Here is a 26,644-nt window from a genome sequence, read left to right on the forward strand (position 1 = left end):
TTACTGATGCTCTGGCTTTAAAAGCAGTCTACCTACTCCCAGAAAAGGGAGCCTTACAGGCCTTCCAGAGCTACACCATGACGCAGGCTCAACACCTCCTGCCTTAGCTGCTATTGTGTTTTTGGCCCTACCAGCAGATGCACCACCACCACCATCAGTGCCAGGTGGCCCCCCATGCCCATATCCACGTCCTCTTCCACCATACTTCCTCATGTTTTGGAAAATAAACCCAAAATACCAGCAGATATATGGTACTTTATCAGAAGCGTACAGCTTTATACAGTCTAGGGATAACAGTAAATCTCCGTATATATTTCATGAGTCATACACAGACGCTCACAGGCTCAGTATGGATTACACAATAAAATAAAAAGTTGAAAAAGGGTACAGTATCACCAGATACAAGGTATATATAGTGTAGTGTAAACATTATGAATCTATGTATATATTTCAGGTGGCAGACACAAACGCTCTCAGGCCCAGTATGGATTACACAAGAATATGAAAAGCTGTAAATGGGTAATGTAACACAAGTGTACAGCTGTATACAGTGCTGTGGTAATCTTAAAGCTCCAAATATATTTCCGGAGTAACAGACAGACGTTCACAGGCTCACTAGGGATTATACCAGAATCTAAATAGCAAAAAAGGTTACTGTATCAGAAGCGTACAGCTGTATACAGTGTTGGCCAAATTTGAAATCTCGGTATATATTTCCAGAGTCACCCTCAGACGCTCACTCAGTCTGAGTTTGACCATAATAAAAAATGTTGTAAAAAAGGTACTGGATAACAAGATAGCAAGTATATATATTATAGGGTACAATTGAAATCTCCGTATACATAGTCCCGTAGTCACTCTCAGACGCTCACTCAGTATGGATTTGACCGTAATACTAAATGTTGAACAAAGGTACTGTATAACAAGATACAAGCTGTATCGAGCATAGGGTAAAAATTGGTATCTCCGATTCACCGTATATATAGAAGGCGTATACCACACATGCTCATTCACTATGGGTGATACCGTAATAAAAAATTTTGAACAAAGGTTCTGTATCAGCACATACCAGGTGTATCCAGTCTAGGGGTAATTGTATATTTCAGTCTATACTTCCGGAGTCAGACACAGACACTCACAGGCTCACTATGTATTACACCAGAATTTAAAAAGTAGAAAAAGGGAAAGGTATTCGAAGCGTACAACAGTATACAGTGTTGTGGTACTTTTAAATCTTCGTATATATTTCAATCTCAGTAAGCCAGTCCATACTCTCCGCTACTGGAAACTACATGGATACAAGTACAGACGGAAATTCAAGTGTTAGCCGAAATTTGGGAATTACTCATCGTGAGAAAACCCCCCGGTAGATGTTGCAGAGGCGATGCAGACCCTCAAATACTGTGTCTGTGGAGACAGCGAAAATGGTTCTTTGTGAAGAAAGGATTACTTTATCGCAGTAGCGTGGATCACATCACCATTACTCATCTCCATCAAATTGTGATCACAGGGAGAGATGTAGACATGGTCCTCACTGCCTATCATAATGTGTCTGGTCATTTTGGAGTGCAAAAGACAGAAGCCACAGGCCGTAGGCGATTCTATTGGATTGGCATGAGAGGAGACATTGAAAAATGGTGGCAGGAATGTCACACGTCTGTGACTATCACAACTGTGAAAGGTGATCATAAAGCACCTGTGATGATCAATGCTGGATCAGGACTGATAAAAAGCACAGGTAACCTTCTTTTTCTTAAGCTGTGCTTAAGTTTGGTTTTTGCCCCGGTGGGCATTAGGATTATTGCACTGTGGTGTCGTTTGTTCTAAGTTTGCCCCCGGTGGTGGTGAGCATCATTGCACTCTGGTTTCTTTAGTTAAGTGCACATGATTATAATGCAGGTGTGATTGCTGGCTCTGCTATAAAAGAGTCACAGGTGTTGCAATTAGTGTTGGTGATAGTGTTCATCTCAACCATCCTTGGTGGAGTAAGGCGCTGAGAGCATTCTTTGCAGCACTCTCTTAGCCCTGGTGTGGAAGGAGTCATAGGGGATTTCCTTGTAGCTCTGACAGAGCTTGGTGGCAGCGATTCAGGAGGAGAGCTGCATTCTGGTGGCGGACTCTGTTGCCAGGAGCAAGTGCAACAGAGTAAAGCTAAGTGGTGTTTCCCTGTTTGTGTTTTTCCTTAGTGTGCATTAGTACAGCGGTGGGGCCAGTGCCTGCGCCACCCAGCTCCCTAGCAAGGGATAGGTGTAGGGTGTGCTAGGGCGACAGATTCCTGATCGGCGCCCGGTGCGGAACCGGCATAGGGAACATTTGGAGCTTTAGGGACACTGACTCAGGGGAGTGCAGGAGGTCTCAACGTCCCCTCTCCCTATCGCAGGGCCCACCATTGTAACTGTTTCCCTGTTCCCCGTGTCTTGTTGTTTTAGTTAACGGCCTGCGGGCTGTGTCACACAGGGCAGTATCACGTGCCGCGTCTTGTTGTTTTAGTTACCGGCCTGCGGGTTGCGTCACACAGAACGGGTCCACGTGACAGCACCACTGCATCCGCTTGTAAGTTGACATCCATTACAAATGGTAGCCATTGATCATCTGAAGGTAGAGGCCAGCAGGACAGGCCATAGCTACATCTTAACCATCATCGATCAATACACCAAATTTCTAGTGGCCGTCCCTGTGAAGGATTTAACTGGCCAGACTACACAGCGATGGGGCATGGAGAGGTAAGTATTGCAACTTGCAAGTGCTGTGGCCATGACCAAGCAGGGGGAGCACACTCGTGGACGACAGTACTGGCACAGGGCCCCTCATATTACGCTGGTGTGTCTGACGGCGAGTGGGCCCCCAGCGTCAGAGACACTGTATTGTACTTCGAGGGGCCCTGTGCCAGTGCTGTCAGCCATCAGTGGGCCCATCCACCTGTTCAGAGCAACGGCACTTGCCCGGGTGCGCCAGGTGTTGACCCCAGCCATTGGGGGGTGGGCAGCCCAGTTAGGGAGGTTTAAAAAATGGCATATGTTGATGTGTAGGCTGGACATTCAGCTGCTGCAAATGGCAGAATTGGGCAAGTCCGAGGAAGAGGAGGGCAAAGCGAGGCAGTTTTCTGGCAACCTATGTGTCATCAGGGGAAGGTGGGACAAAATCCTTTGAAACCCATGCATGGTTAATTTTAATGAAGGTTAGATCATCAACATTTTGGGTCAACAGACCGGTCCTAATTTCTGTCAGGATTGATCCAGCAGCACTGAAGACTCTTTCATATAACACACTAGCAGCAGGGCAAGCGAGCTCCTGTAAGGCATAGAGTGCCAATTCAGGCCAGGTGTCCAGTTTAGAGGTCCAATAGACAAAGGGGAATGACCTGTGAGGGAGAACATCGATATGGGAGGAGAAGTAGTTTGCAACCATAGTTGACAACTGCTGTCTCCTGTCACTTGTAATCGATGCAGTATTAGCAGTCGTGTGAGCGGTACTTGAGAAATCATTCCACAACATGGTCATTAAACCCCTGTCTCCAATGCCACTTCGGCTGTGTGCACCACGAACACTTCTTCCATTGTGCCCACTACGGCTCGTGGGAGAACCAGCACCGCTGCTGTGTGCTGGGAAAGCCTCAAACAAGCGGTTTACCAGAGTTGCTTGTTTGTTAGCCAATATTATCTCTAGGTTCCTATGGCAAGATGTTATGTAATTTGCCTTTGCAGCGTGGATCGACGATGCTGGCCAGCCAGTAGTCGTCATCCTTCATCATTTTGGCAATGCGGGGGTCCCTTTTTAGGATTCACAAGGCATAATCGCACATGTGGGCCAATGTTCCAGGTGTCAATAATGCACTGCCACCAAGATGTTTTTTTTCTTATAGCCTAAGAATTCAAACATACTTAGCTTTTCTTATCACTGAGCTCTATAGATTGAACAGCAATGATAAAAAAAATTCGGCTCGGAACATATCAAGATAATACCATACATGTCAATGTATTCTGTAAAGTCCTGATGAAGGAGTCGCGTGACCCTGAAATGCATTGACTTACCTTTAATTAAGCTTTCAAAGGAGAACCAATATCTCCTGCATCTTCTACAAGCAGAATGACAACATAAATCTCATTTATTACCAAGCTGCTGTAAATACACAGACCAACTGTATCTAAGGTGAAGTTAGCCAGCAACAGCTGTATATTTCCAGACAAGGCTGATCTAGGTGTTCTTTCCTGCACACAACACAATCAGGTGAGTAGAGGCAGATGTGGGGTGCAATATGTAAGAACTTTATATTTACCCCGAGCTACGCTACTTGTTGCCTTATGAAGCACTCTGATTATTGTTTTTTTTTCTCTATATTCTACCTTTCCATTTCCAAACAATTTGAAGTCTACTATTCCATAGTGAAAAAGATTATTCACAAGTGGAAAATGTTATTTTAAGGACCAAGATGTTTTTTTTAAAGTTTTTCTTTTCTTGCTGCAGTTCATAAAACCATACAAAACAAAGAGGATGTACTTTGTTTTTCTCATGAGTTCGTTCTATAGACTAAATTCTGATGATAAAACCACATTTAGCTTGGGACAAGTCACGATAATACCATGTACAGTCATATGTTAAAGTTTGGGCACCCCTATTAATGTTAACCTTTTTTCTTTATAACAATTTTGGTTTTTGCAACAGCTATTTCAGTTTCAGATATCTAATAACTGATGGACTCAGTTATATTTCTGGATTCAAATGAGGTTTATTGTACTAACAGAAAATGTGCAATCTGCATTTTAACAAAATTTGACCGGTGCAAAAGTATGGGCACCTCAACATAAAAGTGACATTAATATTTCGTAGATCCTCCTTTTGCAAAAATAACAGCCTCTAGTCGCTTCCTGTAGCTATTAATGAGTTCCTGGATCCTGGATGAAGGTATTTGTGATCATTCCTGTTTACAAAACAATTCCAGTTCAGTTAAGTTTGATGGTCGCCGAGCATGGACAGCCCGCTTCAAATCATCCCACAGATGTTCAATGATATTCAGGTCTGGGGACTGGGATGGCCATTCCAGAACATTGTAATTGTTCCTCTGCATGAATGCCTAAGTAGATTTGGAGCGGTGTTTTGGATCATTGTCTTGCTGAAATATCCATCCCTTGCGTAACTTCAACTTCGTCACTGATTCTTGCACATTATTGTCAAGAATCTGCTGATACTGAGTTGAATCCATGCGACCTTCAACTTTAACAAAATTCCCAGTGCCGGCATTGGCCACACAGCCCCAAAGCCTGATGGAACCTCCACCAAATTTTACTGTGGGTAGCAAGTGTTTTTCTTGGAATGCTGTGTTTTTTAGCCTCCATGCATAACGCCTTTTTGTATGACCAAACAACTCAATCTTTGTTTCATCAGTCCACAGGACCTTCTTCCAAAATGTAACTGGCTTGTCCAAATGTGCTTTTGCATACCTCAGGCGACTCTGCTTGTGGCGTGCTTGCAGAAATGGCTTTTTTCGCATCACTCTCCCATACAGCTTCTCCTTGTGCAAAGTGCGCTGTATTGTTGACCGATGCACAGTGACACCATCTGCAGCAAGATGATGCTGCAGGTCTTTGGAGGTGGTCTGTGGATTGTCCTTGACTGTTCTCACCATTCTTCTTCTCTGCCTTTCTGATATTTTTCTTGGCCTGCCACTTCTGGGCTTAACAAGAACTGTACCTGTGTTCTTCCATTTCCTTACTATGTTCCTCACAGTGGAAACTGACAGGTTAAATCTCTGAGACAACTTTTTGTATCCTTCCCCTGAAAAGCTATGTTGAATAATCTTTGTTTTCAGATCATTTAAGAGTTGTTTTGAGGAGCCCATGATGCCACTCTTCATAGGAGAATCAAATAGGAGAACTACTTGCATGTGGCCACCTTAAATACCTTTTCTCATGATTTGATACACCTGGCTATGAAGTTCAAAGCTCAGTGAGGTTACAAAACCAATTTAGTGCTTCAGGAAGTCAGTAAAAAGTAGTTAGGAGTGTTCAAATCAAGAAAATGATAAGGGTGCCCATACTTTTGCACCGGTCAAATTTTGTTAAAATGCAGATTGCGCATTTTCTGTTAGTACAATAAACCTCATTTGAATCCAGAAATATAACTGAGTCCATCAGTTATTAGATATATGAAACTGAAATAGCTATTGCAAAAACCAAAATTGTTATAAAGAAAAAAGGTTAACATTAATAGGGTGCCCAAACTTTAACATATGACTGTATGTCAATGTGATATCTGTTTGAAAGAGAACAAGTTGCCATAGAAAGAGTTTTCCAGGTAATCTAAATAAAAATAATACTTGATTTTTTTATAATTCACCCCCCTTCCCCCAATTTATAGAAATACCCATTTTCTATTATATTCAAAATCACACTTTCTTATTTTTTTATGACTTGGTGAATTTATTTTTTTATATCTGACTTGGCTGCTGTAGGATATTACAAAGCATTACTTCAAGATCCATTTGATGCTTACAAGCAACAGATACATTTCACGGGTGAAAGCTCTAAAGTCTGCTTTGTGTTGCTGAGATTAGAGTTTAAGTACATTTCTTCAGTGGTTGTTTAAATCAGAACAAGCAAGTAACTGAGTTGCAGACCACTTCTTCAGCTTGGCCTCATCCAGTTTCTTAAAAGAATTTAAACACCACATGAACCGACTTTGACAATGAAAGGGCAGTACTGGTCATTTTTTAAGGTCACTATTTACTTTAGATTTTTTCTTCAAACTGAAGGCGAAAGTAAAATGCCAGGTTCCTGCATTCCATCACAATGTGACTGTTCTGATCTCCTTCAGTAAAGGCAAGGGAACTTGCCATGGTCCAAGAAATATATCCTCTGAGAATGTAAAAGAAATTGAGTTTATGCTCCATTAATTCTTCTGACATGTTTGTAGTCATTTTTTAGAAGAAGAAAAATGTTCATAACCTGCCTTCATGGGAGTCTATGTCCATTTGCTGGGATCACCACAAAGGAACCATATAAACATAATCAAATAAAATATTTTTACAGTTGATTTTGCTTTTAAAATTTGGTTTTACTAGTCAGAACTATTTGATTTTTGTATATGTTTCACATTAATTGTTATCAAAGAAATAGGATGGAAAACTCATCAAATGAATTAATTAAATGAATGGCATTTCCATGACTTGAAACATAGGCATCTATTGACTGACCATCACCAGTCAACAAAGATGTTGCAGGCACTTAGCCCTTACATGCAGCTGCTGGGTTCTTGATACAGTAAGTATTAGACTATGTGTCCACGTTGCAGAAATTTTGCGGAATTGTCCGCAGCATTTCCGCAACTCCCCGCCGTCATCAGAGGTCATTCGCGCAATGCATCCCTAGGAATGGAAGTTGCCAGCATCGCCGATGCGGAACAGGAGGACTCCGTGGGCCGACAGAGGGTAAGTATATCTCTATTTTTTTATTTTTTTTAACATTCTATCTTTTACTATTGATGCTACATAGGCAGCGTCAATAGTAAAATATTGGTCACACTTGTCAAGCACTATGCTTGACAAGTGTGACCAACCTGTCAATCACTTTTCCAAGCGATGCTTCAAATCGTTGGAAAAGCACTAGAATTCTGCAAGCTAATAACGCTTGCAAAACGCATGTGAATTCCGCATGCGTTTTACCCACGACGGGGAGTTGCAGAAATGCTGCGGACAATTCCGCAGCATTTCTGCAACGTGGGCACATAGCCTAAGGGTAAAAAAGAGAAAGAGTCTAATTTATTAGGACTGGTTTTTGACTTATAAGTCTTAAACCTATTTACGTTAGTGTACGTAACATTCTTTAGGCTGTCTTCAAGCCAGAAAACAAAATCTATGCTTGCTAGGAGCAGGTTATTTTTTAGACTTTGAGGGAATGTATCGCCAGGAAATCTCCTACTGTTTAAACCATCTATGTTACATTTATTTCCTAAACATTTTTGGCAACATAATTTTTTTTAAATGTTACACATCTGTACTTTACAAATATGCATTTTACATATCAGATTTAGACAATCTATTAAAAAAATAGGAATGTTGCCCTTCTTAAAGCTGCCTCTGGGGATATTCTAGACTCATACTCCCTATTCATTCAGGAAATCCACATGTGTTAGCAGTAATAGACTCAGGCCTTATCTCTTTTATTGAAGAATTTAATGAGCATATGCAAAGATCATTTTGAAGGGATGAGGTGCAATGACATCACATTTGTGAATGGTAGATCTTGTATTATCAACTATTTATAGAGGTGTGACCTGTCACTGTAACACTGCTTGTGACGATAATAAAAATTATGAAGTCTTCCTGAAAGAACAGGAAGTATGAGTCTAAAATAGCCACAGTGGCCAGTGTAAAAATTGCATGATTTCTATTATTTTATTTTTTAATATAGATTGTTATGCAAAAAAATTGCTAAAAATTTGTTAAAAATGCATTTCACATAAAAACCTTTTCTCAACAATAAGTAGTTTTCTAATTATACATATCTTTTTAAGGACTTATTCCCAAGATTATAAGCAATAACTGATTCACATGATAAGTGATAATTGGCTGATGGGGGGTACACTTCACTGGGACCCTCTACAGTCCCAATATTTGGCTTAGAAATGCCCATTCCAAATAGAGTCATGATTACACTGGAGTTAGCTGAGATAGTATGTGGATAAGTGACAACTTGAAATGTTGGGAATAACCCTTTAAAAGCTAATACATTTGTTAGGCCTTTATTAGACATGTAATTCCCACTAATCTCCATCTTAACAAGTGAAAAAGAGGTTGCTCATTCTAGAATAATTATGCAATGCAGAATTAGTTGAGAATTTTCAAGACAATAAAGTGGCACAAATGCAAAGATAATTTTAGCCCAAAGTATTCTGAGCAATATAAAGCAAAACAAAAAAGGGCTGATCATATTATAATGCAGTTTGCCCTTCCCTAACTTGAGTACTGAAATTGTACCTATACAAAAAGTGGAGTGTGTAAACTCCATGTAAAGATGCACAAGGAAATGTATAACAATATGATAATCTTTATTATATATTCAAAATAAACTAAAAATTAGCAAAAAATGTAAGCAGAAGACAATGGTCAATGATGAAGGCTCAAAGAGCAGACAATGGCATACATATCGGACAATGGATTGGTAATAGTGGCAATAATATTTAGAAATGCTGAAACATGTCAAATGAAATAGAGTATGTCTATGAAAGTGCATCAATGCCTAACAATTAAACTATAAGGTATCATAGAGATTCTAGAATAGACCTGATTACATCTAGTACTCAATAGACAGTAGACAGCAATGTAAATAATTAACAATGCTCACCTATATAAGGATACATTTTTGAAGTATGAATGACCGCAGCCCCAATGCGCGCTTCATGTAGGCTTCCTAGGGTGGGATGGGTGTATTGGTGTGTGTAAGGAATGTGACCTTAATATACACCTTCCCACAGGTGAACAGATTTTGAGCTATCCAACGGGTGCATGCGTTTCAACGGAATCGCTGCCTGTATGCGAGTTCTGAATATCCTGGCAGTGTTGTGGGTCAATGGAAAAGTTTCCTGTCATGTCAGAAGATCCAAGCACCTGTTGTGAGGAAGGTTTCAGATGGAAAGGTGATATAGAACATAGGAGGGCATGAACACCCATGGCCACCATGTTTATAGTGGTATGTAATGTGGACAAATAGAATAAGAAAGAAAAAACATGTGACTAACGCTGGCATATGTGTGACATGGTATGAAAATGGTGCAATATGCACCATAAAGTACAATTTGCAAATGGAGGCAAATATATCATGATGCAGAATATACAATGAGAAATGATCATCAATACAACAAATGAAAAGTTAAAAAGGTAACAATTGCCTTACTATGAATAATAATGAATAAAGTAAAAGAATATACATTATGATAAAACGATGTTGAAATGATCAAGATATGGAAAAATTAAAATGAAAAAACAAAAAGACAAGAAATAAAAAATAATAATAAAGATGGGTAAACACAATCACAAAAATAGCTGAAACAAGAATATATATAGGAAACAAGTGAATTGCCCAATAATTAAATAACCAGAAAAGGCGGTCATGTTGAAGTGTAGAATACTGGTGATAAGGGAAAGAATCCCAGTATCAAACGTCAAAGGACATCAGACCAATGTGCAGCTAATGAGACTTAAATGATAAAAAAATTCAAAAACATACACAATTAAAATCAATCCAATGTTACAATTACAATTGTAACCTTGGATTGATTACAATGTCCAAGGTTACAATCCATCAAGTTGTGCGAAAATGCATTTCAAATCACCTCCTCTGGCACCACAATGGGCTCAGTCAGTTCTTCGTATTTTAAGAGCATTGGGGTTGTAATTATGACCCAGCTTGAAGTGCCTTGTAGTGGCCTCTAAGGATGCAGTATAATCTATTTCTCTTGCTCCCAGAATGTCCCTAACATCCTCTCTGGCTCATGTCCAAAGTTCTTGTGAGGTCCGTCCCACAGAAATTAACTTACAAGTGCTTCTTCTTTGTACTTTCCCACCAGCCAAATTACCATATTCCCTCCCTTATCAGTCGGTTTAATAACCACATCTTTGAGGAATCTCAGTTCTTTTAGTGCCACCCAGTGTGAATGTTTCAGGTTATCACTAGAGATGGGGGAACATGAAAGGTAAAGTGCAGGGTTCGTCCTAAACAGCTAGTGTCCGTGCACGGACCCCAAACACAGACATCTCCAGAAAGTCCATATTACTGTTTGGGTTCGGCAGTCTGAACATCAGGTGTTTCCCACGCTGTTATCTGTGAGGAATACTGGCTCTGATCAGTGGTAAGTTGGTTACTGCCGGTGAGAGTGACGCCGTTCCCATGCTGTCATGCAGACAGCGTGTGAGCCAGCAACTGTGACTGGTGGTAAAAACACACCGGCCAGAACACATTGAGCAGAGCATGAGAATCTCTGCCTGTGACCGTAGGCAATGCTTCTCGCACTGTGCTCAGTGTGAGCTGGCTGGCATGGAGAGTGGTCTCATCAGACTGCTCTCCAAACCATTCGGGTCATCTTGAGACAGATGTGGATTATCTATGAATTGGACAAGTAAGGAATATGGTGTTTTCTTATTTTTAATTTTTTAAAATAAATGGGTAAGAGTTTTTATTTCAAATAAAGGACTTTATTCACTGTGTGTTTATTACAATATGACTATGGGGTTAGTAATTAGGTATCTTATAGATGCCTCTCCATTACTAACATATGTGTTTGAGGTCAGCTGAAATTACAAAGCTGACATCAACCCTACAACCATTACCTTACTTGTCACTGCATCAGGTCAAGTGGGAAGAGTGACGCTAAGCACCAGAATTGGTGCATCTAATGGATGCGTCATTTCTGTTGCTTTTGAGAACTTATATTTTTAGTCTTGGAGGGGGACAATATCCATGGCCCTTTCTTAGGCTATTAATATCAGCCTGCAGCTGTCTGTTAAGCCTTTGCTGGTTTATTGAATACAGAGGGACTCCACATCATTTTTTGGGGGGACCTCCTTGTTAATAACCAATAAAGGCTAAGCAAACAGCTGTGAGATGATATTAATAGCCTGAGAACCTTTATTGATATTGGCCTGTTTCCAGAGTATTAATATCAGTACCCAGATGTTGGCTTCCTTCAGCTGATTCTGAAAATTATGGGGGACCCCACGCCATTTTTTTCAGTTATTTTTTAATTTATTAAAAAGTACATTAAAATACAAATCATTTCTCTTGAATAAGACATTGAATCAGAGATATAAAGTTGAATAAAATGACACTTTGATATGACATGCATGCCTACTTAGGTGGCTTAGGAAGGTTGATCCTGCTGACAGATTTCCTTGAAGAACTATCTTCAGCATAATGAAGAATAAGGAGTCTTGAAAATGATATGCCCCCCATAGAGTCCTAATCTCAACATCATTGCATCTGTGTTGGATTACATGAATAGATAGTAATATTTGCAAAACCCTACATCCTCAGAACATCTGTGGTTAGTTCACCAAGATGTCTGGAACAACGTTCCTTCCAAGTTCCTTCAATAACTATGTACAAGTGTACCTAGAAGATTTTATGCTGTTTTGAAGGCAAAGGGTGGGTGGTTACTAGAGATGAGATAATTTATTTCAGCAGATTTGAATTGTACTCTAATTTTACATAAATCCATATTTTTCAAAATTCCTATTTTAAGTAATACTCTGCTGCACAAATTCAGCCATATGGCAGTTGGCTGGCTACCATTTTGCTGAACCATAATGAGCTATCAAAATGTTAAAAGCAAAAAAAATACTTATACTCACTTTACCGCTAACTTCCATGGCCCCTCAGCTCCTTACCCTTGCCTGTCCAGTCCTTGTCACATTTCCTTACTGTTGTCAAGAGTGCTGAAATCCTGGGCCCCTTCATGCTCGGCTGAGAATTCTGACTCAGGTCACAATGTGCGCTGTGATGTTACCTAAGCATGTGCAGAACTGTGCTAGGTTTCATCAGAGCTGGAAGTCCCAGCCTAGTGTTAAGGGGCCTGGGATTTCAGCACTTGTGTGGTTAAAAGAGGGTGCAACAAGTATAAGACTGGGTACACTGAGGAGTGGAGAAGCCAGAGAGGTGAACGGAAAAGCAAACATAAATATTTTTTTATTTCTAACATATTATATTTATTATACTCTGGGGTCTAGAAAGACCCCAAAAAATAATAAGGGACATTCAATTTGCAGATAATATCTTTGCTGCTAATCAAATCTCCCAGGAAAATCTTTGTAATTTGAATTTTGCCAAGTCACATCAAATATTGATTTAATTTAGATTTCTCTTTTGTTCATTTACTTTGCATTTTGTTAATTCATAAAAATAAACTATTAACGCCTCTATTTTTTAAAGCATTTTTACTTTGCAGTATTTTTTACACACCTAACACTTTTTCATAGTACTGTATAATATATCTTTATATATAAGCTGCAAGTTTCTATAAAATGCTCAAAGGGGCATTTGTTTTAAGCATACTCTAAAAATGTCATTAAGTTGATCATTATAACAGGGTTTGGTGGAACTACAATGAAAAGATATAAAAAAGAGATGGTAAAATGATTGTGCACTGCATTGTGTTTGACATTGAAGTGATCTGCACCCACATTGTCTTGTTTCCCAGTGTGTGACTGTGTTATCTATAATCTGGACAAGACTGGAAGATTTAGTTTGAACATAATTACGTATTTTTTCCAGTACCAGTGAATTGAAAATAGACATCATCAGTTCCTTGTTAGTATTTAAAAGAATACATTTTTATGGAGGAGAAGGGAATTGCATAAGTACCATTTGTTCCACCGAAGTTGACAAGACACCATGTTTAAGTGAATGAGCCATCTGTTTCTATTGCCAGCTCGTCTCAGTGTTGACATTTCTCTGTTCTCTCATATGTACCTGCATGCCTGAATGCATATTGCACATTAACAAGCGACACAAGAAGCAGATGCTGTAACTTTAGCTGAATATTCTGTAGAAAAATAAAACAGATTGCATTCTGTAATTCTGAGATTACATTGTTTGGATAGCCAGGGCAGTAACACTTTTAGCTGCTCAAATTAGGTGACATTTCCTGAAAACAGAGATGTACGTTATTATATGTGAAAAATATCAAGGGAAATACCATTAGAGTATGTGCTCACGTTGAGTAAATGGATGTGTTTTTGATGCGTTTTTTGACTGATTTGAGTGAAGTCAATGGTGAAAAACACTGGCAAAAATGCACAGAGAATTAGCCCAGGACCCAAGTTATGCAAGGCAACAGTACTAATCACTGAGCAGCCGTCTTTGCTTAAATTTCAAAGCTCTCCTCTGAAGCTGGCTGGTCACTGGATCCATCCAACGTCAGTGTTCCTGTGCTTCTCCCTTGCTGCATAGGCAAAACTGCCTCTGATTGCATCATGCGTTAATGAGAAGAATGGTCCTATGGTACAGCCATGCCGCTGATCCAAACTGTGGACAGCTCCTGGGGATAGAATATGTGATAACTCTTAGAGCCATTTGTCAATGGATAAACAATTTATCCTTTAATGAATGCTGTCATAGAATCTGTATTTCCTTCCTATTGAAGTAGGACATTTCCTAATTTGAGTAGTTTAACTGTAAAAAAATCTCTTATGTTTAAATCACCTTTAAATCATATGTAAAGACTGTTCCTGAGTCTTTTGCACAGTTCCGAGAGCTAATAAATCACTTGTCTCTCTTCTTTGAATTGACCACACATAAAAAGATCACTTTCTAGAAGTCTATTTTCAAAGTTTAGCAAGACCATTTTTTACAAGATCTCATTGTAAGAAATACCTCTCATTAAATTCTTTAATCTAATCCTGTCACTTTGAATCTTCTCCGGTTTTCCCATTTAGCTCTATGAAGAACGAAACCGATTGATATATTCAAAATGTGCTCTTGTAAGATATAGAGGGGCAATATTGCATTTAGACTGCAGGTAAGTTACTTTTTTCATATACCCTAAAGTTGTATTTGCTTTTGCAAATGTATTTATTTATGAGTAAATGAGACATATCACACATAGTGATTCACCAGTGATCCCGACAACGATATGAACTTGTCAGGAGTCAGGATCGCTGGTGTGTCGCTACATGATCGCTGGTGACCAGCACCAGTGACGACGAGCGGGCGCATCGCTGTGTACCTTAGATACCAGCGTGCTAGTGCAGGGAGCTTGTAACCAAGGTAAACAGCGGGTTTCTTAATGCCGCGCGGCACTTAGAAACCCGCTGTTTACCTTGGTTACAAGCTCCTGCTCGCTGATCGCTGGTCTCCCGCCTGCCACATGCAGCGATGCATGCTGGCCAGCGGGAGACCAACAATCAAAAAAATGTCCTGGGCTTTCCACAGCCATCAGCAATACCCGGCAGGGAGGCCGGTCGCTGATAGGTGTCACACACAGTGATCTTGCTGGTGAGATCGCTGTTGGGTCACAAAACTTGAGATCGCTGTGGGTGATGGGGGCTTAATGCTCAAACTTCCACATTTCTACTTTATATAATTCAGCCTGCAGTCACTGAAGAGTTAGCTGCATACAGATTTATTATTGAGCTGAATACAAACTCCACCTAATGCTGTAATCTCTATCACTATAGCTAGCTGAAGGAGATCTGGGGATTTGAGTTGTCAAAATTACAGGTACTTCAAGGTTACTGTACATTGCGTAGGACTTGAAGTGCCAATGTCATGGAACTTTAAACACATCTTACAGATCACAGATCAGTAAGTACAAGGGTATTCTATGAAATTTGCCTGGCATCAGGAATCATGAGAATACAATAACTCTCTTTTAACCCCTTTCCTACAATGGACGTACTATTCAGTCCATGTGACCTGGGACCTAAGTCCCATGGACGGAATAGTATGTCATACCCTTTAATGCGACATCACGACTTACGTCGCGGTGATCGCATTAAAATGCCGACGCCATCTTACCTCAGGATAGATGGCCTCGGCATCCCAGGCAGTCTCCGCCCTGGCCCGCCCCTCTGTGAGCTGTGATTGGCTGTTAAAGTCAGAACAGCCAATCACAGTGCTTCTCTTTGTTTCAGCCAATCAGATTGGCTGAAACAACAGGATCCTAGGCTAGGATCGAGTACCGATGTACTCGATCCTAGGACCAGTGCCTGTCAATGCCAGGCACTGGAGAAAAGCCCCCAGATTGGCGTGATCGCCGATCTAATCGCCGCTATGCCCTGCCAGTACCGGCCCGGATTGGTGCTGTAATAGCAGCGATCCTAGGCTGGAGCCTAGGACAGGTCCAGCAGGGCCTGCAGGAAGTGGTTGGTGCGATCGATTAGATTGGCGATCGCGCCAGCCACAGGGCACAGCTGCGGTCACGCTGTGACCGCTCTGTGCCCTGCTGATGACCTGGCCATGACCTGCCTAGAAATCGGAGCTGTGAGCTCCGATCCTAGGCAGTTACCATGGTCACCAGGCAGAGCAGGGATTGGTGGGATCGATGTAATCATTCGATCCCACCAATGACAGGTCACAGCAGCGATGTGACCGCTCTGTGACCTGCCCCTGACCTGCCTCTGACCTGTCTGACCTGTCTGCAGGGGTCCTCACTCTAGCTGAGGATTCCTGCAGAGAGGTCGGACGCAGCAAGAGCTCCTGTGCTCGGTATTGTGGTGCCACAGCTTGTAGCATCACAATCCCTGCAGAAGAAAGAAAACTGTAAGTGTTAATTGATCCCTGAACCCCTGCCCAATCTATCTTCACCCCCAATCTATCTTCATCCCCCTTTTACCCCCCTTCACCCCCCTTTTACCCCCCTCCACCCCCCCTTTTGCGCCGCCTCCGTGCGCAGCCACTGAGCGTTGATCGGTGACGCAGTACACCGATCAACACACGTGCTCGCTTTTTTTTCCTTAGCCCCCTTTGCGCCACCTCCGCACACATCCCATTTTTCATTTTTTTCACCCCCCTTTGTGCCACCTAACTACAACCCTAACTGATCCCTGCCCAATCTCTCTTCATCCACCCCAATCCCCCCATCCCCCTTCCCCCTATTTTTACCCCCCTCCACCCCACTTTTGCACCACCTCAGTGCGCAGCCACCGAGCATTGATTGGTGACCCAGTTCACCAATCAACACTCATGCTCGCTTTTTTTTCCTTAGTCCCCTTTGCGCCACCTCCGCACACACATCCCGTTTTTCATTTTTTTCACCCCCCTTTGTGCCACCTAACTACAACCCTAACTGATCCCTGCCCAATCTCTCTTCATCCACCCCAATCCCCCATCCCCCTTCCCCCTATTTTTACCCCCCTCCACCCCACTTTTGTGCCACCTCCATGCGCAGCCGGCGAGCATTGATCGGTGACGCAGTTCACCGATCAACATTCATCCTCGCTTTTTTTCCTTAGCCCCCATTGCGTCACCTCCGCACACACATCCCGCAGCCACAAAACTTTGATAAGTGACGCACATCACTTATCAGAGCTTGTGCCTGCCGTTTTTCATTTTTTTCACCCCTTTTTGTGCCACCTAACTACAACCCTAACTGTTGATCCCTGCCCGATCTCTATTCATCCACCCCAATCCCCAGCCCCCTCTTTTTACCCACCTTTGTGCCATTTCCGTGTGCACATTTAGCAGCCGCCGAATTTTGATAAGTGACGCAATTCACTTATCAAAGTTCGTGCCGGCTGTTTTCCATTTTTCTTTTTCACCTCCCCCCCTTTGAGCCACCCCTGTGCACAAATCCAGCAGCCACTAAAATTTGATAAGTGACGCCGCTCACTTATCATATCTAGGACCTGCTGTTTTAGACTTTTTTTCACAGGTATTTTGCTCCCAATTTCCTTTTAGCTTTTTCTTACAGGATAGTGTGCACCAATCACTAGCCCCCCACCACATACACAGTTATAAATAAAGTACACCCAAGCACCATATTTACACAAAAAAATGTCCCGCCCATCACGTTCCTCTCAACAGCGCTATTCAATGGAGGAGGCATATGCTTTACTTGCCTCCGACACTGATAGCGAGGATGACGATCCGACTTTTATTTATTTTTCGGATTCTTCATCCTCTTCCTCTTCCCCCTCCTCATCTTCCTCCTCGGGTCCTGCGGAACCACCACGCAGATGCTACAGGACAGAAGATGAGGCAACACCCACCATGCCTGCAGCTGATTCAGCAGACCCTGTGTGAACCTCACCCCCCAAAAATTACGAGCCACCGATTCCTGATTTTGTGGCAGAATCAGGAATCAAGTTTGACACCCCCGACCTCACAGAAATTGACTTTTTCAAAGTCTTTTTCTCTGAGGATTTTGTTAACCTCATGGTGGAGCAAACTAATTTGTACGCTCGGCAATTTTTGGAGCAAAACCCCCGTTCATCCTATACTAACTGGTCTCCTGTGGACGCAGTTGAAATGACTCAGTTTTGGGGCCTGGTCCTCCACATGGGTATCCTGAAGAAGCCTGAAATTCGGCAATATTGGAGTGTTGATATTTTATACAACACTCCAGTGTTCTGAATGGTCATGGTCCAGACGCGTTTTCAGGCCATCCACAAGTTTCTGCATTATAACGATAATGCACAGTGTCCCGCACGAGATGACCCCAACTTTGACCGTCTGTTCTAAGTTCAGCCGGTCATCGAACACTTCAACAAAAAGTTTGCTGAAGTGCACGTGCCACAAAGGAACATCTGCGTGGATGAGTCCTTGGTCCATTTCAAGGGAAGGCTCGGATTCCGTCAATACCTGCCCAGTTAGAGGGCCAGGTACGGAATCAAACTCTATAAGCTGTGTGAGAGTACCTCAGGGTACACCCACAGGTTTAGAGTGTACGAAGGAAAGGACACCAGGATTGAACCCCCTGAGTGTCCTCCTGACCTGGGAATGAGTGGGAAAATTGTGTAGGATTTGGTGCACCCACTGCTGGATAAAGGTTATCACCTCTACACTGATAACTTTTATACTAGCATCCCACTCTACAAATCCCTCTCTGTGCGAGGTACCGCAGCTTGCGGTACTGTCCACAAAAATCAGAGAGGCCTCCCGAAGACGGTACTTGGGCAGATGCTCCGAAAAGGTGAGAGCAGGGCCCAATGTAGCGACCACCTGCTTGTGGTCAAGTACAAGGACAAGAGGGATGTGTTTCTCTTGACCACCATACACGATGATGGCAGCGCCCTCAGCACTCTACGGGGTACCTCTGCACAGGTCAGCAAACCTGAATGTGTACTGGGGTACAATAAAAACATGGGGGGCATTGGTCGCTCCGATCAACTCCTCCAACCGTACAATGCTTTGAGAAAGGCCAAGGTGTGGTACAAAAAGCTGGCCATGCACATCGTCCAATTGGCAATGCTCAACGCATTCCTGCTGTCACAATGTGCACACCACACCGATACGTCGTACCTTGAGTTCCAGGAGGTAGTGGTTAAGGCCCTGATGTTTGGCACTCTGGAAGGAGCGGGCCCCAGAACTTCCGGAACTGAAGGTGCTCGTATTGTACCAGGTCAGCATTTCCCGGGGGAGGTCCCGCATACTGCAAAAAAGGTGCCAAGTGTGTTACAAAAACGGAATACGCAAGGACACCATTTATCAATGCGACACCTGCCCCGAAAAAAATGGCCTGTGTATGAAGGATTGCTTCAAATTGTACCACACCTCAATGCACTACTAAATTACTTTACCGAAAACATTAGATTAGTTGGGGCACTTCTAGATAAGTTCCTTGGGGGTCTAGTTTCCAAAACAATGTCACTTGCGGTTTTTTTTTTTACATCAGGGGCTCTGCAACTGGAAAATGACGCCCCGCAGACCATTCCATCTAAGTCTGCATTCCAAAACGTCACTCCCTTCCGATCCCCGACGTGTGCCTAAACAGTTTTTTCCCACATATGGGGACCAGCGTACTCAGGACAAATTGGACAAAAACTTTTAGAGTCCAATTTCTCCTGTTACCCTTGGGAAAATTAAAAATTGGGGACTTAACAATCATTTTTGTGGGCACAAAATAGGATTTTTTATTTTCACGCCTGGGCAGTATAAACTTTAGTGAAACACTTGGGGGTTCAAAGTTCTCACCACATACAGTTGTGGCCAATTGACACCCCTGCAATTTTGACAGATAATACTCAGTTTCTTCCTGAAAATTATTGCAAACACAAATTCTTTGCTATTATTATCTTCATTTAATTTGTCTTAAATGAAAAAACACAAAAAGAATTATCCTAAAGCCAAATTGGATATAATTCCACACCAAACATAAAAAAGAGGATGGACAAAAGTATTGGCACTGTTCAAAAAATCATGTGATGCTTCTCTAATTTGTGTAATTAACAGCACCTGTAACTTACCTGTGGCACCTAACAGGTGTTGGCAATAACTAAATCACACTTGCAGCCAGTTGACATGGATTAAAGTTGACTCAACCTCTGTCCTGTGTCCTTGTGTGTACCACATTGAGCATGGAGAAAAGAAAGAAGACCAAAGAACTGTCTGAGGACTTGAGAAACCAAATTGTGGGGAAGCATGAGCAATCTCAAGGCTACAAGTCTATCTCCAAAGACCTGAATGTTCCTGTGTCTACCGTGCGCAGTGTCATCAAGAAGTTTAAAGCCCATGGCACTGTGGCTAACCTCCCTAGATTTGGACGGAAAAGAAAAATTGACAAGAGATTTCAACGCAAGATTGTGCAGATGTTGGATAAAGAACCTCGACTAACATCCAAACAAGTTCAAGCTGCCCTGCAGTCCGAGGGTACAGCAGTGTCAACCCGTACTATCCGTCGGCATCTGAATGAAAAGGGACTGTATGGTAGGAGACCCAGGAAGACCCCACCTCTTACCCTGAGACATAAAAAAGCCAGGTTGGAGATTGCCAAAACTTACCTGAAAAAGCCTAAAATGTTTTGGAAGAATGTTCTCTGGTCAGATGAGACAAAAGTAGAGCTTTTTGGGCAAAGGCATCAACATAGAGTTTACAGGAGAAAAAAAGAGGCATTAAAAGAAAAAAATACGGTCCCTACAGTCAAACATGGTGGAGGTTCCCTGATGTTTTGGGGTTGCTTTGCTGCCTCTGGCACTGGACTGCTTGACTGTGTGCATGGCATTATGAAGTCTGAAGACTACCAACAAATTTTGCAGCATAATGTAGGGCCCAGTGTGAGAAAGCTGGATCTCCCTCAGAGGTCATGGGTCTTCCAGCAGGACAATGACCCAAAACACACTTCAAAAAGCACTAGCAAATGGTTTGAGAGAAAGCACTGGAGACTTCTAAGGTGGCCAGCAATGAGTCCAGACCTGAATCCGATAGAACACCTGCGGAGAGATCTAAAAATGGCAGTTTGGAGAAGGCACCCTTCTAATATCAGGGACCTGGAGCAGTTTGCCAAAGAAGAATGGTCTAAAATTCCAGCAGAGCATTGTAAGAAACTCATTGATGGTTACCGGAAGTGGTTGGTCGCAGTTATTTTGGCTAAAGGTTGTGCAACCAAGTATTAGGCTGAGGGTGCCAATACTTTTGTCTGGCCCATTTTTGGAGTTTTGTGTGAAATGATCAATGTTTTGCTTTTTGCTTCATTCTCTTTTGTGTTTTTTCATTTAAGACAAGTTAAATGAAGATAATAATAACAAAGAATTTGTGATTGCAATCATTTTCAGGAAGAAACTGAGTATTATCTGACAAAATTGCAGGGGTGTCAATACTTTTGGCCACAACTGTATCTAGATAAGTTCCTTAGGGGGTCTAGTTTCCAAAATGGGGTCACTTGTGGGGTGTTTCTACTGTTTAACCACATCAGGGGCTCTGCAAATGGAACATGATGCCCGCAGACCATTCCATCAAAGTCTGCATTTCAAAGCGTCACTTCTTCCCTTCTGAGCCCCGACGTGTGCCCAAACAGTAGTTTTCTCCCACATATGGGGTTCCAGCGTACTCAGGACAAATTGGACAACAACTTTTGGTCCTCCTGAAGGTTAAGTTTGTATATTATATTTTTAATTTTGATTAAAACTTATGGGGGCATCTTAAACAATGGGGGGACAATATATTATAGGCAGTACTGCGGGCTCCCTTATAAAGTGTGAGGGGCTTTAAATAGTTAAATAGTTTGGGGTCTAATACAGTGGACATTAAAGAGTTTAGGAGTTAATGTGGGGCTCATTATACAATGTAGGAACTAATGCAGGGACCATTAAACAGCTTGGGGGCTAATACGGTAGCCATGATACAGTTTGGGGGTTAATGTGGTGGACATTTTACAGTTTGGGGGCTAATGTGGGGGAAATTATACAGTTTGGGAGCTAATGTGGGGCAATTATACCATTTGAGGGCTAATGTGAGTGCCAATATACAGTGTTGAAGCTAATTTGGAGCCATTATACATTTTTGGGTCTAATGTGGGGGCAATTGTACATTTTGGGGGATAATGTTTGTGCCATTATACAGTACAGTCTGGGGGCAAATGCAGGGGCCATTATACATCGTAGGAGCTAATGAAGTGGCCATTATACAATTTGGGTGCTAATATATATTAGGGCTATTATATAGTTTGGGTCCTATTGTGAGAGCAATCACACTGTGTGGGGGGTTCTTATACAGTGTAAGGGGCTCTAATACATTGTAGGGACAACTGTGGGGATCCTCAGAAAGTGTGAGAGACAATATACAGCATGGTTGCTAATGTGAGGGCTATTATACAGTTTGAGGGCTAGTGTGGGGACTACTATGGAGGCCATTATTCAGTGTGGCTACCATTAAACAGTGTGGGTTCTACTGTGAGGGCCATTATACAGTTTAAGGGCTTCAGTGGGAGTCATTAAACTGTGTTTTGGGGGAGCAGTGAGGACATCATACTATGTATAGAGGATTTTTTGGGGTTACCATACTGTATTTAGGGGAGGTGTGGGACCATTATACTGTATATTCTGGAGCTGTGGGGACATCATACTGTGTATAAGTGAACTGTGGGCCCACCATACTGTGTATATAGACTAACTGTACATTGGGGGACTCAGTGGACATTATTAAATCTTAAGTGGGCACATTATTGTTATAGGGGCACTCAGAGTATTTTGTCTTTCAAAGGGGAAAAAGGTGGTAACTAGAGTTGAGCGAAACGGGTCAAAAAATTTCAAAAGTCGCCGACTTTTGGCAAAGTCGGGTTTCATGAAACGAAACCCGACCCTAGGATGAGGTCGGCCACGAGGTCGGCGACTTACGCGCCAAAGTCGCGTTTCAAAAGTTTGTTTTGCGCTCTTTTTCAGCCAATCAGGATCCACGGACACTGTGGGCAACGTGATGACATAGGCAGGGGTCACCACCATCTTTCAGAAGGGCATGCAAGTGATTGGCTTGCTTTGGTGGGCGTCACAGGGGGTATAAAAGGGCGTGCACGCCGACCGCCATCTTACTTCTGCCGATCTCAGTATAGGGAGAGGTTGCTGCTGATTCTGTAGGGAGAGCGTTAGGCAGGGAAGAAGACAAAAAAACTGCTTCTGCTGCTAGCGATTTGGCCTGCACAACACACCAGTCACTGTGTGTGCAGTGCAAGGGGAGGCTATATAGTGGTGTATCAGTGGTGTTGGTTGTTGGGCTGCCTTCTAAGGCTTCCTGACATTCCTGCATTGCTGTTTACCCACTGCTCCGCAAACTGCTTTTTTAAAAGCAATCCCAATTTTTTTTTTTTGTCCTGCTGAGAAGAAAAAAAAACTGCTTCTGCTGCTAGCGATTTGGCCTGCACAACACACCAGTCACTGTGTGTGCAGTGCAAGGGGAGGCTATATTGTGGTGTATCAGTGGTGTTGGTTGTTGGGCTGCCTTTTAAGGCTTCCTGACAGGCTGGCATTGCTGTTTACCCACTGCTCTGCAAACTGCTTTTTTAAAAGCAATCCAATCTCCCTTATCCTCTAGTCACTTTTGTCACAGCTGTGCCATCGAGCCTGTGACATAGCGCTCAGATATCAGTGGGCCTCACACAATCCAAAAGTGTCCAGTGTCCACAAGTGTCTGCAGAAATTCAAAATCTCCCTTATCCTCTCGTCACTTTTGTCACAGCTGTGCCATCGAGCCTGTGACATAGCGCTCAGATATCAGTGGCCCTCACACAATCCAAAAGTGTCCAGTGTCCACAAGTGTCTGCAGAAATTCAAAATCTCCCTTATCCTCTAGTCACTTTGGTCACAGCTGTGCCATCGAGCCTGTCACATAGCGCTCAGATATTCATTGGGCCTCACACAATCCAAAAGTGTCCAGTGTCCACAAGTGTCTGCAGAAATTCAAAATCTCCCTTATCCTCTAGTCACTTTTGTCACAGCTGTGCCATCGAGCCTGTGACATAGCGCTCAGATATCAGTGGCCCTCACACAATCCAAAAGTGTCCAGTGCCCACAAGTGTCTGCAGAAATTCAAAATCTCCCTTATTCTCTCGTCACTTTTGTCACAGCTGTGCCATCGAGCCTGTGACATAGCGCTCAGATATCAGTGGGCCTCACACAATCCAAAAGTGTCCAGTGTCCACAAGTGTCTGCAGAAATTCAAAATCTCCCTTATCCTCTCGTCACTTTTGTCACAGCTGTGCCATCGAGCCTGTGACATAGCGCTCAGATATCAGTGGCCCTCACACAATCCAAAAGTGTCCAGTGTCCACAAGTGTCTGCAGAAATTCAAAATCTCCCTTATCCTCTCGTCACTTTTGTCACAGCTGTGCCATCGAGCCTGTGACATAGCGCTCAGATATCAGTGGGCCTCACACAATCCAAAAGTGTCCAGTGTCCACAAGTGTCTGCAGAAATTCAAAATCTCCCTTATCCTCTCGTCACTTTTGTCACAGCTGTGCCATCGAGCCTGTGACATAGCGCTCAGATATCAGTGGCCCTCACACAATCCAAAAGTGTCCAGTGTCCACAAGTGTCTGCAGAAATTCAAAATCTCCCTTATCCTCTCATCACTTTTGTCACAGCTGTGCCATCGAGCCTGTGACATAGCGCTCAGATATCAGTGGGCCTCACACAATCCAAAAGTGTCCAGTGTCCACAAGTGTCTGCAGAAATTCAAAATCTCCCCTGTTCTATAGACACCTTGTACCTTGTTTTACATTACTATATAGTTTGTTGGATTTTGTCTACATTTCTACCAAAAATGAGGAAGGCTGGTGGAAGAGGCTGTGGAATTGGGCGGGGGTTGGCAGCTGGTAATGATGGTGTTGGTGGTGGATCTGATGGTAGTGGCAAGAGCAAAATAGGACCGAATGCAGGAGGTGTTGAGCCTGCGTCATTGTCTGGCTACATAAGGCCTCGAACGCTTAGTTTTCTAGGAGTTGGCAAACCGCTTTTAAAGCCAGAGCATCAGGAAAAAGTTTTGACTTACATTGCTGACTCAGCCTCCAGCTCTATCGCCTCCTCTTCTTCAGTTGTAAAAAGTAAAAGCACTGAGTCGTCATTGGAGGCTCATGTTCATGAACCACACCTTTCCTTGTGTCCTTCACCCCAACCAAGATTGAAGGATGACGCAGGCCATACTACTGATTACTCCATGGAGCTGTTTTCACATACCATGCCTGGATTATCAAGTCAAATGGTGAATTACCCAGGCCAAGATGAATCTGACATGGAGTGCACTGATGCACAGCCGCTGATGGATGATTCTGCTGGTACATTCACTCAGAGCACTACATTGTCCTTGCAGTATACAGAGCCAGATTCTGACCCTGATGATACTCAGGTGCCCCTTCCCGCACACTATACCACCATACACGGTGACACAGAGGAAGGTGCACATGACATAGAAGAGGAGGTGATGGATGACCCAGTTGTTGACCCAGATTGGCATCCATTGGGGGAAGAGGGTGCTGCTTCCAATAGCTCAGATGAGGAGCATCCACAGCAGACATCGACATCGCAACAGCTGTTATCTGGCAGGCCCGGAGCACTCCAAAGACAGGTTCCAAACATCAAAAGAGTTGCTGGACAGCTTGTCCAGAGGGTCAAAAGATCACAGTGTGCTAGGCCGCAAAATGTCTGCCAAAGTAGGAAGAGTGCAGTGTGGCACTTTTTTGACCAAAATCCTCATGATCAGGCCAAGGTTATCTGTAAGAAGTGCGCAAAGACCTTTAGCCGAGGGAAAAATCTGAAAAATTTGAATACCAGTTGCATGCTTAGACATTTAACCAGCATGCACTTGCAAGCGTGGACACAACACCAAACCTCAAGTGCCACATGTGCAACTGATCACAACAAAGGTAGTCAGCAACGCTACATTGTTTCCCCCACTGTAAGCCCACCGGTTAGCACAGCAGCAAATGTCGAGGTGTCGTTGCAAGGCCACAGCAGTCAGGGAATCCCACTATTATATCAACGAAAGACTGATTCTAGGCCATCAGAAAGAACACCAACTCCATCACCATCATCAACCCTCTCTCAGTCCGCCCTGTCCACCGCTACTTCCACCATATGCAGCTCTCAAGTCCAGCTCACCCTCCCAGACACTATGAGTAGGTCAAGAAAGTACGCAGTCTCTCATCCGCGTACACTGGGTTTGAACGCCCACATTGCCAAACTAATCTCGTTTGAGATGATGCCCTTTCGGTTGGTGGAAAGCACAGCTTTCCGCGAACTCATGGCCTATGCAGTACCACGCTATGACCTACCCAGTCGCCACTTCTTCTCTCGCAAAGCCATCCCAGCCCTCCACCATCATGTGAAAGACCGCATTGTCCATGCACTCAAGCAGTCAGTGAGCGGAAAGGTGCACCTCACAACTGATGCATGGTCCAGTCGGAATGGCCAGGGCCGTTACGTGTCCATCACTGCGCACTGGGTTAATGTGGTGGATGCAGGGTCCACAGGGGACAGCGGTGGTGGGACAGTGCTGCCTAGCCCACGGTATAGGAAACAGTTGGCTGTATGCGTTTGACCCTCCTCCTCCTCCAGAAGCGAAAGCTCGTCCACAGAGCGCAGTCCTACGAGCACTCCATCTGCAGCTGCCACTGTTGCACACGATGTGTCCCCCTATCGAGCAGCTAGTGGAAAGCGTCAGCAGGCTGTGTTGCAGATGATGTGTTTGGGCAACAGACACACCGCCGAGGTGCTGGCCGAGTACTTGAAGCGACA

This window comes from Dendrobates tinctorius, unplaced genomic scaffold (genome assembly GCF_039654945.1).
Source record: "Dendrobates tinctorius isolate UK_male_01 unplaced genomic scaffold, ASM3965494v1 ptg000003l, whole genome shotgun sequence".
Taxonomy (NCBI): Eukaryota; Metazoa; Chordata; class Amphibia; order Anura; family Dendrobatidae; genus Dendrobates; species Dendrobates tinctorius.